Source organism: Capra hircus, chromosome 7, assembly GCF_001704415.2.
Source record: "Capra hircus breed San Clemente chromosome 7, ASM170441v1, whole genome shotgun sequence".
NCBI classification, from domain to species: domain Eukaryota; kingdom Metazoa; phylum Chordata; class Mammalia; order Artiodactyla; family Bovidae; genus Capra; species Capra hircus.
Window position 1 is genome coordinate 62,179,680 of NC_030814.1, and position 19,130 is coordinate 62,198,809.

The window sequence follows — 19,130 nt, forward strand, 5'->3', positions numbered from 1 at the left end:
GGACCAGGAAAATGAAAATTTTACAGTTTCACATATTCAGTTCAGTTCAGTTCAGTCGCTCAGTTGTGTCTGCCTCTTTGTGACCCCATGAACTGCAGCATGCCAGGCCTCCCTGTCCATCACCAACTCCTGGAATCCACCCAAACCCATGTCTATAGAGTTGGTGATGCCATCCAGCCATCTCATCCTCTGTTATCCCCGCCTCCTCCTGCCCTCAATCTTTCCCAGCATCAGGGTCTTTTCCAATGAGTCAGCTCTTCTCATTAGGTGGCCAAAGCATTGGAATTTCAGCTTCAACATCAGTCCTTTCAATGAACACCCAGGACTGATCTCCTTTAGGATGGACTGGTTGCATCTCCTTGCAGTCCAAGGGACTCTCAAGAGTCTTCTCCAACACCACAGTTCAAAAGCATCCATTCTTCATGGCTCAGCCTTCTTTATAGTCCAACTCTCACATCCATACCTGACCAATGGAAAAACCATAGCCTTGACTAGATGGCTATTTTAACATGGGTCAACCTCCAAAACTATTCTAATTGTGGAAAAAATTTGCAGAAAAATTAGTATACTGTGATTCTATGTATGGTTCATGTAGGTCAAACTTTATGAAACATTTTGGTTAAGGATAAGTCCACATGTGGTAAAATTATGGACAGAAACAAGAAAATGAGATGCTGTTTTCAGGAAAGTAGTTACTTCAGGGTTGTAGAAGGTGGTGGAATTACCACAGGGTAGTTACTGCTGCTAAGTCACTTTAGTCGCGTACAACTCTGTGCGACCCCATAGACTGCAGCCCACCAGGCTCCTCCGTCCCTGGGATTCTCCAGGCAAGAACACTGGAAAGGGTTTCCATTTCCTTCTCCAAGGCATGAAAGTGAAAAGTGAAAGTGAAGTTGCTCAGTCGTGTCCGACTCTTAGCAACCCCATGCACTGCAGCCTACCAGGCTCCTCCACCCATAGGATTTTCCAGGCAAGAGTACTGGAGTGGGGTGCCATTGCCTTCTCCGGCTTAGGGAACTGATACTCCTTGATGTTTGTGTACCTAAATCCGGAGTAACTATTTTACATTTACGCTTATGATGCAGTCTTTTGTATATATTTGCTATCTAATTGAAACAAAATAAACAGCTTTTAGGATAGAAAGCTTCTGGGGGAAAAAGTCATGTGAAAAACTATGGCATCTACAAAAATATGATATTAGCGCAATTAAGTTCCAACTCCAAATTCCCCTACAGGAAGTAATAACAGAGTAATAAACAATTTCTATTCGCTTTACAATGGGGACAGACTTTGTGAACATACACATCATATATACTTGAACTACTTTGGTAAAGAATCCACCTGCTATGCAAGAGACCTGGATTCGATCCCTGGGTTGGGAACATCCCTTGGAGAAGGGAAAGGCTACCCACTTCAGTATTCTGGCCTGGAGAACTCCATGGACTGTACAGCTCATGGGGTCGCAAAGAGTCGGACACTACTGAGTGACTTCCGCTTTCACAAGAGATCATTTATAAATTCTCTGCAATACAATCAGGTAAATAAAAATATAAGCTTGCAGATAATAGAGAGATGGCTGCAACACAGAAAAACAGGATCTGTGGTGGTTCTGTACATGGGCTCTGCAGTTAGACTCTACAGGTGGTTCCTACTGCCACAATCCACTAGGTATGATCCTTGGGCAAGAAGTCTCACATGTGAAATGGGACAAATATAGCAGTTCTCAAACGCTTTGGTCTCAAGACCCCTTTATAATTAAGGACCTTAAAGATATAATGTTCATGTCGGTCATTATACCTATCAATACTTTGTTTCTTAATTGAATAACAATAAGAAATCTAGTGCATGTTAATACCAATAATATGTTTTATGAAAAATGTATATTCTAAAACAAAAAATAATTAATGAGAAGAGTAACACTGTTCCAGTGGAAACAGTGTCACCGCAGATGGTGACTGCAGCCATGAAATTAAAAGACGCTTCCTCCTTGGAAGGAAAGTTATGACCAACCTAGATAGCATATTGAAAAGCAGAGACATTACTTTGCCAACAAAGGTCCGTCTAGTCAAGGCTATGGTTTTTCCAGTGGTCATGTATGGATGTGAGAGTTGGACTGTGAAGAAAGCTGAGTGCCAAAGAATTGATGCTTTTGAACTGTGGTGTTGGAGAAAACTCTTGAGAGTCCCTTGGACTGCAAGGAGATCCAACCAGTCCATCCTAAAGGAGATCAGCCCTGGGATTTCTTTGGAGGGAATGATGCTGAAGCTGAAACTCCAGTACTTTGGCCACCTCATGCGAAGGGTTGACTTATTGGAAAATACTCTGATGCTGGAAGGGATTGGGGACAGGAGGAGAAGGGGACGACAGAGGATGAGATGGCTGGATGGCATCACTGACTCGATGGCCATGAGTCTGAGTGAACTCCGGGAGTTGGTGATGGACAGTGAGGCCTGGTGTGCTGCGATTCATGGGGTCGCAGAGTCAGACACAACTGAGTGACTGAACTGAACTGAACACTATTCCACATTTATGCAAATCACTTTAATGCCTGACTTTGATTATAGCTGAATTTTCACAGCTGCAACAGTATTCAATCTATTGCAATATATTGTTTTGGTTGAAGTATGTGAAGGGAATCCAGCTTCACACAACTATTAAGTTGAAAAAGGATGGGCTTTGTGGAACCCAGAAAAGGTCTCAGGGACCACTCCCCACCACTACCCAGGTATCTTTGGATCATACTTTAATAAGCACTAGACTAAAAAGCTTCTAGTTTCAAGACTGCAAATTGAACACATGTAGCAATCACCTGATTCCTATACAAAACTGAATTATAGAAAATTTATTAAATAAAATTGTATGGCTGTGCTTAGACATATGTATGTGTGCATGACAGAATGGAGCAGGGGGAGAGGGGAGGAATAAACTGGCAGGTTGGGATGGACATATATACACTATTATATATAAAATAGATAACTCATAAGGACTTACTGTATGGCACAGGGAACTCTATCGAGACTCTATGATGGCCCATATGGGAAAAGAATCTGAAAAAGAGTGGATTGTGCATATGTATAACAGATTCACTTTTCTGTATGGCTGAAACTAACAAGGCTGTGAATCAACTATACCCCAATAAAATTAAAAAAGAAAAGACGGAACGTGGTAGGGGTTCATTGAAAGAGCATTCAAGCATTAAAAAAGTCCATGCATTAAGTCAAAACCTGAAGGTGACCTGGAAACAATTAATTGGGTGCTAGTTAAGTTGTGTCACTCCAGGCAGACAATATCTTGTGCATTATTCCTGTCTTCCTTGGAGATGAGGCAGTAGCAAGGATGGGTATCTGTGTATAGGTGGGAGCCAGGACCAAAGAGGCTAGAAGAACTTCTAGAGCCAGGAGAAACCAAGTGCTCAAGCACAGAATGACAAATACCCCACCCAGCCATCAATCACACTTGCCCATTCTCACCATCCACAGTTCATTTTAAACAGTACCACTTGGTAAGGCCCCACAGCATAGAGAAAACAGATAACTTAGAGAAACAAGACATTTAAATCACTGAGAGAAACACAACCCCAAATTATCCAATACTGGAGGAAATTCAGGAAAATCACTCAATATTGAAAGACACAACAAAGACCTCTTTGGTCTGACCCATGGAAGAATCTATACCTGAAGAGGACACAGAATTAATTCAGCATTCAGAAGAGGACTTTCTAAAAAAAAAAAAAAAGATAATTACTATCCTCGGAAAGAAACTTTAAAACAAAACATACTGTTGATTGACTTTTTCAAGTGACAAATATAATCAATACAGTTGGGATAATTAGTAACAGATGGATTGAAAAGCCAAATAAACAGGGTAAGAATTAGTGAGCTGGAAGGCTGAGATAAAGAATTCTCTCAGCATGCAGCCAGAGAGGTAAGATGAAAATGAGGACAGGTAAGTTAAAAAATGTGAAAGATCCAGAAACCAAAGTTTCTAAGGGAAATTCTGGAGAAAATGAGAACTGATAATGGAGAGATTGCTGTAAGAAAAGGAAGAAAAATCAAAGACGGAAGGTGGACACTGATGAATCCTTTGGTTGAGAGAAGCCACTGAGTGTCGGGCAAGATAGTATCAAGGATGCATGTAAACCTCTACTATCTGCTAGGAAACTGAGCATAAGTACCTATACACGAATAAACAGCTTGACATGGGAGACTGATTATGCAGACAATAATGGACAGACTATTCATAACTAGAACTCTCATGATTTGCAGCAACCAGCCCAGGAGGCCAATCCGTGATGTACAGTATGTACCCCAGGAAGGCAGACTGCTTTCTGTAAGTTAGACTTGTGGGAAGTCTTGTCAAAATCCTCCTCAAGTGACCAAGACTTTATTAACAATGATAGCTTCCCTAACTTTGTCCCTGTTTCCAACTTAGAACTAACCAGAGAAAGCAAATTATGTATCCCTAACCAACCACATTAGATGTCCCACTTCCAGTTAGCCTGTCCACAACTTCCTCACACCAGCAACCTCCTATCAGGGCACAGAAGTCCTCCCCTTTTTACCACTAAAAAGCTTTCTCACTCCTCCATCTGCCTCTATAGCAAGCTCTAAATAAATAACATTTACATATTTTCATTTGGTTGTATTTCCATAGTTATGGTGGACTCCATCCCCCACCCCCTACCCCCCAACCCTCACCCCATCCCTACAAGTCCCGTCTGCCCTGTGAACGGCATGGACCCTAACCTTCAACCACAGGTGGTACCCACAGGGCCGGCTCCCTTGTGCTTTGCTGCCTGTCTAGTCTATGACCCAACACCAAGTCTAAACTCTGCTCTTGTGTTGAGTTCCTTGGCTATTTATTCTCTGCATGGTACATAGGCTTTGTTATTGCTTTACACTTCTTGACCTTGTTGGTAGAATCAGACCATTCCTTTCCATCTCTTTTTTCCTTTCTTTCATGTTACTCTTTTGTGCTGTGGTGTCTAAAAGTGTTATTTGTCCTAAAAAGGAGACAACAGGGCAGAATGCAGGCAAAGGCCTACATAAGCCCGTTCCTTGATCTGGCATCACAGACCTTTGAGTTTCCATTTCTCACCAGATTGGCATCCAGTGAATAAACTTTGCTGTGGGTCACCAACAGAACTGGATAAGGTTTCCCTTCTATTTTGTGTCCTAAAAGGCTGGCTTTGATCTAAAGAGAGTATTCTCTTTGGTGTTCCATCTGCCAGCAGCACAGATTATTGGGTCTGCATTAGGAGGTGGCTAGCTCCCAGGTTGGTGCCCAAGACACAGGAATATAAAATTACATTCCTGCCCACCATCTCCAACTCTCCTGGGGTCCTCTATGTCAAAAAGTCCTGATTCTTTTATGTGCTCTGATTAATATCCTAATTCTTACGTCTAACTTTCTAACTGGCATAACTTCATAAAGGATGGTTTGGACCTTCAATGGCATCTCTTGGGAACATTTAAACAAAATTATTCATTTGAGAGGTGTCTTAGAAAAGAAAGGGAGTAAGATTTCACAGTCCCAACCAGCAGCACTTTTGATTGGCATGCAGAGGCCTCCAAATGAAATTCTGAATAACCAATCACTTCACTAAAAGATTCTCTGGCCAAAGCTAAGGAAATTTTGACAACCTTGCAAGAACAAAGGAGAATCCCCCCCTACTAAATCCTCCCCTCTGTCCTCTGCCTCCTCCCCTTGTCCAGTCCTCCCTCGTCCTCCTCGTCCTTCTGCTTTCTCTCCGTCCACCTACTCCCTCCTCCCCTTGTCCCGACACCCTACCTTTTCCCAACCACTTACCTAAAACCTTAAAATACCAATTGCCTGTAAGTCTCCATCCCTCCCATTAGCTTATAGAACTCTGTAGGCAACTATAGAATTTAAGCTTTGGATATGAGCTGAATTAAGAGCTATAATTAAAATTTCCCTAAATCCAAACATGTACTCGGGCTTCTTTGTCCATGGAATTTTCCTGACAAGAATATTGGAGTGGGTTGCTATTTTCCACCTCGGAGGATCTTCCTGACCCAGGGATTGAACCTGTCTCCTGCATTGCAGGCAGACTCTTTACCAGTTTTGAATTCACACAAGAGTTCAAAATTCTTTGGGTACATATGACCTGGGATTACCTAACCTATATCAACTTCTGCACATGTTGATTGGAACTTCAGATGCTAAATCCTGGGTGGCAAAAGTTGATTGGATTGACCTGGAAAGAGACTTATAGGTCCTTTTTTCCCCACAATAAATCTGAGAGGTTAAAAAAGAAAAAATGGGGCTGGAAAAGAAATTCATATTATAAAAGCCCTACCTGAAACATTCCCCACTCCAAAGTTGATTGAATGGTAATTCAAGTATGCAAACAAACAAGACGAAACTGTAGGAGATTTTCAGGGCTGACTAGAAAATAACTCCTGACAATACTTGTGGGTTAAAGAAGCTGCTAACGCTCAGCAGCCCTTCCACCTCATTTTGATGACGGACTTACACATGAAATTGGATATCTAATTCAAAAACGGAAATCAGAATGGGAAAGGCACTTGAGCTAAGCTATAATACCTAGCAGAATAGTTTGATAGGGCTTTAGAAAAAATGAAACAAAACTCAAAGTAAACTTAGCCTGAAGATCAAACACTGGGGTGGCCCACAAACCAATAAACAACCTACTGACAGTGATGATTGTAGACCTGGTTTACAGAAGAACATGGAGGAAAGATGGCCCTGGCTTATGAAAGAAGCAAGAAAAAGGGAAATCCCTCATTTGGGATCACTTGGATCCCTTCTTATCATGGAGTTCATAAGGTGAAGGCCGTGGGAGGTGGGGGAGTCATCTTAGGAACTGATCTTGACTTGTGACCCTCTGGCTATCACTGGTGGCATGCACTGTAGGGAGGGGCTACTGTCAGTTCAAGGCCCCTGCAGGCCACTTGGCCACACAAAATGAATGTAAAGGTGGCAACATTATGCATTAGATTTGCTGTACACTGGACACATATTCTTAAATGCTCAAGGTGAAGTGCTTATAAATACAAAGGCTTCCTCATGAATTCCTGGTGCCACTCATGTTCAAATAGTTTTGAACCTTCTTCTTTGCTTCTGGCTTCAAGGAATATTGGGGAAGTTTACATAATGGCATGGTTGGATCTATCTGAACTTGTAGAGATTAGATTCCAATCATTTTGCCTATGTATACGGTTTGTCAACAAAGTCCTGCCACTTTTGCTCAACCTGTTTCTCAGAGTAATATGTCACACCGGGGGGGGGGGCATATTTCAAGCAAGTCACAGATTTTCCATATCTCCAAGCCCTTAACTGATAAAAATTACCTCCTGCTCTATGATATCAGCTCTTCAAATTTAGTAAGGAGATACTTACTTCAAAAAGGGGGCTGTAAAATCAAATGCCCACTAGGTTCTAGAGGACTTGTCTGTTCATAACTAAGCTGTGTCTACTGTGAACATACTTTGCTTCCTTCATTATATTTAATGCATACCACAAAGATCTTGATGTTGCATTTGACACTATCTGGGCTAAAAATACCATCAGTTCAGTTCAGTTGCTCAGTCGTGTCTGATTCTTTGCGACCCCATGAACCGCAGCACACCAGACCTCCCTGTCCATCACCAACTCCTGGAGTTTACCCAAACTCATGTCCATTGAGTTGGTGATGCCATCCAACAATCTCATTCTCTGTCATCCCCTTCTCTTCCTGCCCTCAATCTTTCCCAGCATCAGGGTCTTTTCAAATGAGTCAGCTCTTGGCATCAGGTGGCCAGGTATTAGAGTTTCAGCTTCAGCATAAGTCCTTCCAATGAATACCCAAGACTGAACTCCTTTTGGAGGGACTGGTTGGATCTCCTTACAGTCCAAGGGACTCTCAAGAGTCTTCTCCAACACTACAGTTCAAAAGCATCAATTATTCAGCACTCAGCTTTCTTTATAGTCCGACTCTCACATCCATACATGACTACTGGAAAAACCATAGCCTTGACTAGATGGACCTTTGTTGACAAACCGTATACATAGACAAAATGATTGGAATCTAATCTCTACAAGTTCAGAGAGATCCAACCATGCCATTATGTAAACTTCCCCAATATTCCTTGAAGCCAGAAGCAAAGAAGAAGGTTCAAAACTATTTGGAAGCCTTATATCCAAAGGTCTTCTTATATCCTTACTCTAGTCCTTTAACATTTCTGTCCTGCAAAGACACCAGGTCTGTGGTGTCTGTCCTGACTCTTTGCGATCCCATGGGTTGTAGCCCACCAGGCACCTCTGTCCATGGGATTTCCCAGGTAAGAATACTGCAGTGGGTTGCCATTTCTCAGGCCATCAGCAAAATGATTATTCCTTGCTTCCCTATAATATCTAACCCCAACACAGTCCTGTCATCAACTCCTCCTGAGGTCACTGGCTTCACCACAGTGGATCTTTGCTTTGTCTGTTTTCAGGAGGCCTCTAGACTGAGCCCATCAGCTCCTCTCTTTGCCTTCACCTGAACAGTCATGCCCCAGGGGTTCACTGAAGCCCTGCTGCTACATTTCCCAGGCCCTTAATCAAGACTTAAAAGATCTAAATTCCCCTTGCGATTCACTTCCGATACAATATGTAAATGATCTACTTTATTCAGAGAACAAAGAAGCCTGTGAAAAGAAAGCCACATGTTCTCAGTTTTAGCAGAAAAGAGCCATAAGTCTCAAAGGAAAACTTTAAATTTTGCCAGTTTATTATCAACAGTTAAGGCATGACCTATCTAAGAGGGAAAGTCACTCTCTCCTAATGGACTGAAGGCTCAAGTATATCCTAGAATCCTCACAAACAACAACTGAACAGGTTTGGTGGATATTGCAGACAAGGGGTGCCAGATTTTTCTGAAATTGCGATGCCTCTTTATGAATTGACCAAGTCCCTAGTAAGGGGCTCTTTGCTCTGAGAGCTCAAACAAGAACCAGCCATATATAACCCAGAGGAGACTCTTCAATAACCTCTTTCCTCAGGTTTCCTTAGCCACAAAAAGGTGTTTCATCCATTTGTGTGTGAGAGAGCTGAACAAGCTCTTGGGGTTTTAACTCAGCTCCATGGGAACCATCGAAAACCCATCACTTAGCATAGCTTTATCCTTGACCACGCTGCAAAGGTTAACCCTTTGTCTTAGGGCAATAGCTGCTACTTCAAAACTTGTTGATGTTTTTACTGAACCAGTTCTAGGCTGCCCACCTGATCTCATGAGTACACATGCAGGATACAGACATTACTACTGACTGAGAGCCCACAATACTTTTTCAGCCAACTGATTAACCTCTAGGAAATTCTATGGCTCTCTCCCTCTCACTTTACCATTTGCCACTGCAACACCCTGACTCTTGCAAGAAGGGTTATCTCCTCATTGCCATACGTCAGTTAAGAATCTCTCTGCATCTTGCTTATATTTAGTAAAAACTGCTACTGAGAATCTCAGCCTCATGCTATTCATTGATGGGGATGGTGGTGGTGATGTGCGTGTGTGTGTGTTCAGCCATGTCCTGACTCTTTGCGATCCCATGGGTTGTAGCCCACCAGGCACCTCTGTCCATGGGATTTCCCAGGTAAGAATACTGCAGTGGGTTGCCATTTCCTTCTCCAGGAAATCTTCCTGACACAGGGACTGAACCTGCATCTCTTATGTCTACAGCATTGGCAGGTGGATTCTTTACCACAGCATCACCTGGGAAGACCCTGGGCCAGACCTCAAAAGTGAAACCGGAGGATATCAAGCAGGACATGCTACCACTAATTCAAACTTTCTTAGAATACTGTACAGACCTCTATCTGAGGTGAAAAAACAACCCAGATGACAGAACTTACTGTGCTCACTAGAGCTTGTTAAGTAGCCAAAGACCAGAGAGTGAAGTGAAAGTGGAAGTCGCTCAGTCGTGTCCGTATTTGTATATAAATATATGCACAACTAGCAGGCATGCCTTCAGAGCAGCACATGGCTTTGGGGTGCTTTGGGAACAAAGGGGGCTTCTCACCTCTGCTGGAATCCCCATCAAACCTGAACAGCAAGTGTAGAAACTTTTCTACTTTCTAGAGAGGTGGCTATGATAAAGGCTGAGCCCATGTAAAAAGAGAAAAAAGATAAAGCAAATGCTCTACAATCATCATGCTAAACAAGTTATTTAACCAAGGTTAGGATCCCACCTAAACCCTCAAAAGATACATCTCTGGAGGGGATCAAAAAAGCCACTCTAAAATATCAAGGCAACAGATACCAACAAGGATCAACAAAAGCAGAGATGTGGTTTTATAAGGAGAACATCTGAAACAAAGTGACATAGGAAGATTGAAAATGAAGTATTAAAAATCATGCACCTAATAACAAGAAAGTCAGTTGTTAATACATGATGAAGTAGAACAGAGGGCAAAACAGTGATGCAATAAAAATACTTAATACTAATTAAAGAAAAACCAACTAAAAACCTATTATAGTCATAAGCAGTCCTACCTTGTGTGGGGTTGCATTTCTCAGGGTCTGCTCCCTGCTTAGTATTTGGTCTTTCCTTTGCCCTGCTTCCCAGAGAAAATCCCTTCCTTGTGCTTCTCACATGCTTACATGTAGGTATGCATTACATGCTCACATGTATGTATGCATTACATGCTCAGTCCTGTCTGACTTTGCGACCCCATAGACTATACCCGTCAGGCTCCTCTGTCCATGTGATTGTCCTGGCAAGAATACTAGAGTGGGTAGCCATTTCTTTCTCCAGGGGATCTTCCTGACCGGGGGATTGAACCCACATCTCCTGCATTGCAGGGGGATTCTTTACTGCTGAGCCCTTCCACTGCTATTTCTCCTTGATACTCATTAGTGTGGTGGTGAGAGCCGGAGAGACAGAGATGTTCTCTGACCTTGGACTGAGGCTCAGTCATGGGCAATCACTGTACAACTGGGGCTGGGGGCGTGGCCTCATGAATGATCTTGCCCCTCCTCCAGAACTAGTGCTGGGCTTTACAGGTTGCCTGCCCTTCTCCTAGGACTAGAGCTTTTCCTCTTCCTTGCCCCATCAGTTCAGTTGCTCAGTCATGTCCAACTCTTTGTGACCCCATGGACTGCAGCATACCAGGCTTCCCTATCCATCACCAACTCCGGGAGCCTACTCAAACTCATGTCCATCACGTCAGTGATGCCATAAAACCATCTCATCCTCTGTCGTCCCCTTCTCCTCCTGCCTTCAATCTTTCCCAGCATCAGGGTCTTTTCCAATGAGTCAGTTCTTCACATCCGGTGGCCAAAGTATTGGAGTTTCAGCTTCAGCATCAGTCCTTCAAATGAATATTCAGGACTGATTTCCTTTAGGAGGGACTAGTTGGATCTCCTTGCAGTTCAAGGGACTCTCAAGAGTATTCTCCAACACCACAGTTCAAAAGCATCAATTCTTTGGCACTCAGCTTTCTTTGTAGTCCAACTCTCACATCCATACATGACTCCTAGAAAAACCATATCTTTGACTAGACAGACCTTTGTTGGCAGCTGCAGAAGACTGCCTCCAGCCTCTCCTTCCTCAGCAAGATGAAAGCATTTGTTTCATAGGGGAGACAAGTCTCAGCAGAATTCAGAGGGGCTGCCATCCGCCTTGCCCAGCCAGGACTGAGCTGAACATCTGGCATGGCTCTTGAGAGAAGCATACCTGTAAGAGTCTGCAAACCTCCTCTATGTTTGAGACTCACACTCTGCAACACAGCCCACCAATAGTCTTTAGGAATTTCTTAAAAGTTGTGCCTGATTCTCCCGTGGACTTCTGCAGCTGGTAGTCTGCCCTGGGGAAGTAACTGCAGACAGTTAGACATCTGGTGCCACCTGTTTCTCCAGTGACAAAATGGAACTTTACCTCACCTTGTGCTCCCATCAATGACAGTAAGAAGTCCCCCACCAGTGTTTGTTCCAGAAAATGCCTTACCACAAAGAACCAGCTTTCCCCATATGACTCAGCTGCAGTTCTTAGTTGATCAGTCATGTCCTATTCTTTGCAACCCCACAGACCGCAGCCCACCAGGCTCCTCTGTCCATGGGCTTGTCCAGGAAAGAATGCTGGAGCAGGTAGCCCTTTGCTTCTCCAGGGGATCTTCCTGATCCAGGGATCGAAACCGAGTCTCCTGTATTGTAGGCAGATTCTTTACCATCTGAACCACCAGGGAAGCCCGTGACTCAGGTTAAGACTGGCTGTTTACTCTTTCTCATGACTGGCTTAACACTCAAGATGACTTCAAAGTTTACCTGAGAGGGGCCCAAACTCAGACTTTTCCCCTTCTGCCTGAACCCGCTGAAAAAACCAGCCCCAGTCAATCCCTTTCACAAGAAGGCCAATTTCTTGTTCTTTGTCTCATGCTTGAATAGCTAAAGTTAGAAATGTTTGTTCCCCTGCAATCAGCTGGACACAAAAATACCCATTTCCACTTCAGCTGAGACTGTCCCTGACTGCGAAACAGTTCAACCTGTAACCTGTCTTCTGCTCCCTATAAAGGTGTAAGGCAAAGCCTCCACTGAGAGCCCTGATCCTTGAATCTGGGTACGGCCCTGTTGCAGCAGTCTCCTTAATGGCCTGGTGCTTTATGTCTCTGACATCAACTTTTGGGTTAGTTACCTGCTCTGTGGCTTCAGCTCTCCAGAAGCTCAAGGAAAGATGCTCCTTTGCATTTATCCAGGTTTTTCCTGCTTAAGTGTGAGGAACAGTGCTGCTGCCAGCTCTCCAAATCTCTGAGGCAGAACAGATTATTTTATTTACTACTTTCAAGTTTTCATGCCATTGCAATTATTCTTTTCACTCTTAAATTTCCCAACCTTTGACCAGTGTGAGCCCATTCAAGTTGCCCTCTTGGGCCTTTGGGTAGGACTCAAGTAGTGTTTGACAGCTCCCTTGCCTTCTGTTTGGCAAGATGTTCCAGCCTCGTCCTGTGCACTTCCCTCCCCAGTTCTGAAATCAGCCATTTCTCTAGGAAACCTTGCTATTTTTCCCAGGAAATGGTATTTTAAGACCATCATCTGGGCTCTTGTGGTACTTTAACCCTTTTCATGAAAAATACATTCATTTATTTCTTTAAAATTAAAATATGAGAATAATAAATTATATTACTTATTATATCATACTAATTAAATGAGATAAAAATATAATCAAAACATTATGAAGATCTTAAAGATTAATAAAGATCACTTGTTCAAAAAATATTTAATGAGAACATACTTTAAGCCAGTTCCATGCACTGAAGATGGGGTAGTGGAATAAAAAAAAAACACATCACTTGCCTGTATAGGATATATCAATATATTCTAATGAAGAAAAGTAAATAATAAAAAAGAAATGATAAATATGATAAGTGTCATGGATGAAGCTAAGGCAAGGAAGGAGGCTTTATGGGAGTGCTGTTATTTGTATTATTATTATTATTATTATAGATACTTAGCCCACTCCAAGTACAGTTATCCTGTGGTACCCTCAGGAGATTGATTTCAGAACCACCTTGGATACCAAAATATGTGGATGCTCAAGTTCTTTATACAAAATGGCATAGTATGTGCATATTAACCTATGCATATACTCTTGTATACTTTAAATCATCTCTAGATTACTTGTTACCTAATACAATGTAAATGCTATGTAAATAATTGTAAATATAATGTAAATGGTATTAATTAGTTGCCTGTATACAGCAAATTCAAGTTTTGTTTTTGGAGATTTATGGACTGGTTTTTTCCAAAGATTTTTTGATCTGCATTTGGTTGAATCTGTAGAAGGGGAACCCTTGGATATAAAGGGCTGGTTGTAACACAACTGGGCAGGCAAATGTAACTTCTGAATGCAAAAGTCTATTTTTCAATGTCCTACCAAACCTCCTTATCAAAACAGATTTTAAATGAATCACTTGGTAAAGTTACATATCCTCCTCCTTTTCAACCACATCCAGTGGGTAAAGACGCCATCACGGACTGAGCTTGCTTGAAGAAAGGGACACCTTCACACTATGGTGTCTGGGAAGGAGAGACAGGCGCGCTCTGCAGGTCCCCCCCTCCCATGCCGCAGAGGTACAGTGATATGGCAATCCCTTCTGGACAGACGAAGGCACAGCTTCATAAACTTCCATCCTGCTCCCTCTTTCCCCATAAAGATGAAGTGGGCAACAGCAGAACCATCCTTTTGAGAGGTAATGACCTCTCTGCTCTGCCTCCCCATCTCCTTAATGTGTCCTTAGAGACCCTCCAGCTCCCCTTGAAAACACTCTGAAAGGAGCCACAGCACCTCAGTACAAGAAAGTTTTTATTTCAATGTCTATTGACACATCACCGAAGAACCAAATAAAAACATTTTATTTGGTGAAGCTTTCTTAAGGCAGCAACTATTTGTGGAAAACATTTAAGTGCCGGGGATGAATGACAGCTCTGACCACGTTTCCCATGTATCCGCATAAGAAATAGCAACACTGCTGCCTGAATGCTATAAAGTATTTTTATTGAGCTCTAAATTCTGTGGGTGTATAGTAAAACAGGCACTAGAGACAAATTTCTGAGATTGTATATATATCAATATAATAGACAGTCCAATCTACTTCTAGGGTAATCGTTGTGTATATCTTAAAGATACATTTTTATTAAAAATGGGATTTATTCTATATGAATTGGACAGCACTGCAAAATTGCTGCCCAGTGGTATAGAATCAGCCTTTTTGGAAAATTATGCCTAGTTGGTACTGCAGATTAGTGTTTTTAGCCTGTTGTTTTGGATACCGGTTCACCCTAAAAATCCCCAAAGTTTAAGCTGTTTGATTAGTAGCTCCTGTTATAAAATCTCCTCCTGTGCCCTTTAAGATGACAAACACAGAGGACCTGCGATAGTAGTATCTGGGTTGAATCCTCAGCCTTCCCTATTTGCCATGGCAAAACATGGCTCATATACTGAGAAACCAGAATCCCGAGGTGTTTTTTCCATCTTTGAAATGTGTGAAGAGTGTGCCTGTTGCTTCCCTCACTCATTCCTCTATCCACGAGCCTGTGGAATTCCCAGTTTGAGTGACATCTCATTCATCTCTTTATCCCCAGTGCTAAGTTCCCAGGCCTGCCACACCATCACAGGGGTCAAGGAGTAAACTGAACAAATGAATGGTGGTGGTGTCATTTAATTTGTGCTCTTAAGCTTCTTTTCTACAAATCCCACTGTTTCCAAACCATTTTCTGCTTCAGTTTGACTGGTCACCTACATCTTCCCTGCACAAACCACGGTCTTTCCTACTACCATGACTTTGCTTATGCCATGAAGTCTAGTAGAATGCCCTTTCCTTCCAACCTCCAGGAAATTTTCTTAGATAGCCTTTAACTTACAGAGTTGAGAGGCTGGCATCAGGCAAAACATGGAAACACATCTAACAGATACTTGCCACGGTGAACGTGAGTTTCCTTCTCACCAGCACAGACCCTAATCAGCTTCTGAATTCCTGAGGACTGCATCTGGGCCACATAACTCAGCTCTTGAGTAAACACTGTTTCATGTTGCTCAGCAATTGTCTCTTCTAGGTCTCCCTGGTCTTCCCATCTAGGCCCTTAGATGATCATGCTTTATTTCACTTGTGTTCATCAGGGCATCCAGAACATACTAAGACATCCTGCAGGAACTCAACAAAGCTGGCCAGCTGGCACCCCCATCTGTCCTCCTTTTCCTGTGGTGAGCCTGGTGGGCTATAGTCCATGGGGTCACAAAGAGTCAAACATGACTGAGCGACTAAGCACAGCACAGCATGCTTAGGGGAGAAGGGAGGCTTCTTTATGCCCACTGCCTTGCTCACCCTGTGAGCTTGCCTATCTGGGCCACAGCAACATGGAACAAGGGTGGAACCCTCACCCAACCTGGGTCAATCAGGCCCTGTCTCCTAGGGTTAAGTGAAACTACAAGAAATTCCAGAAGTTTCTGGACAGCTGAAATAAGAATATATCACCTTGATTCTGTGGGGCACCCATATTCCCCTCTGCAGACTGGAGAAAGCAGTGGTCATATGGAAAGAGAAGAGGACCAAAGCAGCTAAGCAGCAAAGGGCAGAGAACAAGAGATGAAGGGCTTTCTGTCCAGTTCCTAGAGCCAGGTCCAAAGTGAGGGAGTGTGGGGACAGGTGGGAAAGCAGATGTTGACAGTAGCCTCGTCATTTGAAAATCAACTTTTCTCTGCATTCCACCCCTTCTCCGTCAGCAGTGACTCCTCTGGTCACTAGCTCTTGAGAGCATCACAAAATGGGTGACAAGAGCAATGACTTCAAGGCCAGACACATGTATAATCTATTATTTATAGGAGGTATGGAAGGGGGCCCATTGTTGTGTTTCTCCTGATGCAGCAGACATGAGGATTAAAGGGGCTGATCTTGGGCTGCGGTGCCTGGCCCAGTAACTGATACATGGTGTGCTCACTGTCTATCCCATGCATCACCATGTGGAGAGAGCAAAAGAGAGGAGGAGGAATGCAGAAAGGAGATACTGATCCTCAGATAACAATGATGTCTGTGGCCATTAATAGAGGGAAACATGTACAAGCCCTTGAGCCCCTAGAAGCCGGTTCAAAGGACACAAGAAACAAGCACTCTTCCCTGAATGGGCCAAATATTGAAAGCAGGAAAGAATGTGTAGATGGAATAAGGAAGATATGGGATATGAGAGAGAGGGAAAAAGAAAGCTCTCCCTCTTCCTATAAGGCTACCAGTCATATTGGATTAGGACCCCACCCTTATGACCTCATTTAACCTCAAGTATCTCCTAAAAGCCATATTGCCAAATACATTCACACTGGAGGGTGAGGGCTTCGACACATGAATGTTTTCAGGACACAATTCAGTCTGCAGCACTGGGGGCTGGGAGACTGGGCAGGGGGTGGGAGGGGAAGAATAAAGTGAATGCACCTCTCCTCTTTGCCACAGTCATAAATAAACATTAGAAAGGAGATAGATGCAAATTTAGAAAAGAGCAAGATATCATCACTATCCCAGGAGGGAAGAGACTGTTGCATTTGAAATCATTAAAGATTCAAACATACGCACAGAATAAATGTATCTCATTTAGGTCTGGAAGTTTTCTGCCTTTATTCTTATTTAATTAGAGCATTTGCTATGTAAAGACCTCGTATTTTCGTGAGCAGCATCATCAGCAAATTTAACTCCAGAAGAAAAGTAATTAATTTCAGAAATGGAGGCTGTCACTCAGTTATACGCTGGCATAAACCATGCCGCTAGTGAGCAGCCACAGCCTTTGGGGGTTTATTTCTGTTGCTTCTTCAAAGCTGTTGACGGAACAGACTGCTCATATTGGGCAGAAATGGGGCTTACATTGGTTTGATAAATACTGATGCATCCTGAATTAACCTGGTAGAGTTGGCCAGTACACACCCTCTCTACATACACACACACACTATTTTTTTCTTTTGCTAGCTTTTAAGGTTTTCTGATTTTAATCATATTAGTTAGCATTAGAGTTTCAGACAAACCAACCACAGCCATGTGGAAACCCTTAATCTGAATGTTGAATACAATGAAAGGATTTTTCTACTTATAGGAGAAAAGGACACAGTCTTTCTCTTCTGACCAACTGACAGGATAAATGATATTAGCAGATCTCTCTGTCAGGCTGCCTTTGGAGTTTGTTCCTTTTCTAATGCTAGATTCAACCGGCTAGCATTTTATTTAAGGATTCTATTTTTTCATCTGCTGATCTGTAGGTCAGAAGTGTTCCACACTCGTCATTTTTGATCAGATTAGAGCATCAGTTAGGCTAGTTTTGTACAAGGCATCAGAAATATGATCTATTGTTTATCCATTGCTTATCACAATGGATAAACAAGGTGTTTGACCAAGTCTCTTTCGATACTGTGTTGTGCTGGGGAGAGGAAAGAGCCCACTGACTTAGCCAGTCAGCTGTAGCTGCTCCCCTGGCACTTCTCTCACTCCTCCATCTATGTGGCCCTTCTCTCTATGTTCTCTTAGGTCATACAGCCCATCCCTCTGTACAGCTCAGCACATTTTACAGTTCAGTTCAGTCGCTCAGTTGTGTCTGACTCTTTGCGACCCCATAAATTGCAGCACGCCAGGCCTCCCTGTCCATCACCAACTCCCAGAGTTCACTCAGACTCACGTCCATCGAGTCCGTGATGCCATCCAGCCATCTCATCCTCAGTTGTCCCCTTCTCCTCCTGTCCCCAATCCCTCCCAGCACCAGGGTCTTTTCCAATGAGTCAACTCTTCACATGAGGTGGCCAAAGTACTGGAGTTTCAGCTTTAGCATCATTCCTTCCAAAGAAATCCCAGGGCTGATCTCCTTCAGAATGGACTGGTTGGATCTCCTTGCAGTCCAAGGGACTCTCAAGGGTCTTCTCCAACACCACAGTTCAAAAGCATCAATTCTTCAACACTCAGCTTTCTTCACAGTCCAACTCTCAAATCCATACATGACCACTGGAAAAACCATAGCTTTGACTAGACGGACCTTTGTTGGCAAAGAATGTCTCTGCTTTTTCTAGGTTGGTCATAACTTTTCTTCCAAGGAGTAAGCATCTTTTAATTTCATGGCTGCAGTCACCATCTGCAGTGATTTTGGAGCCCCCCAAAATAAAGTCCGACACTGTTTCCACTGTTTCCCCATCTATTTCCCATGAAGTGATGGGACCAGATGCCATGATCTTCGTTTTCTGAATGTTGAGCTTTAAGCCAACTTTTTCACTCTCTACTTTCACTTTCATCAAGAGGCTTTTTAGCTCCTCTTCACTTTCTGCCATAAGGGGGGTGTCATCTGCACATTTTACAACTATACATTAAATGGTTTGCTTACTTGTTTTGCTGTCTCTCATTGAACTTTAAGCTCTATGAGGGCAAAACCATGCCCATTTTTGATGATGGACATTTAGGTTGTTTCAATGTCTTGGCTATTTTAAACAGTGCTGCAATGAACACTGGGGTGCAAGTATCTTGTTGAACTATGGTTTTCTTTAGATATATGCCCAGAAATGGGATTGCAGGAGCATATGGTAGCTCTATTTTTAGTTTTTTAAGGAACCTTCATACTGATCTTGAAGATGGGATATATGTATACAACAGAATATTACTTGGCCATGAAAAAGAATGAAACC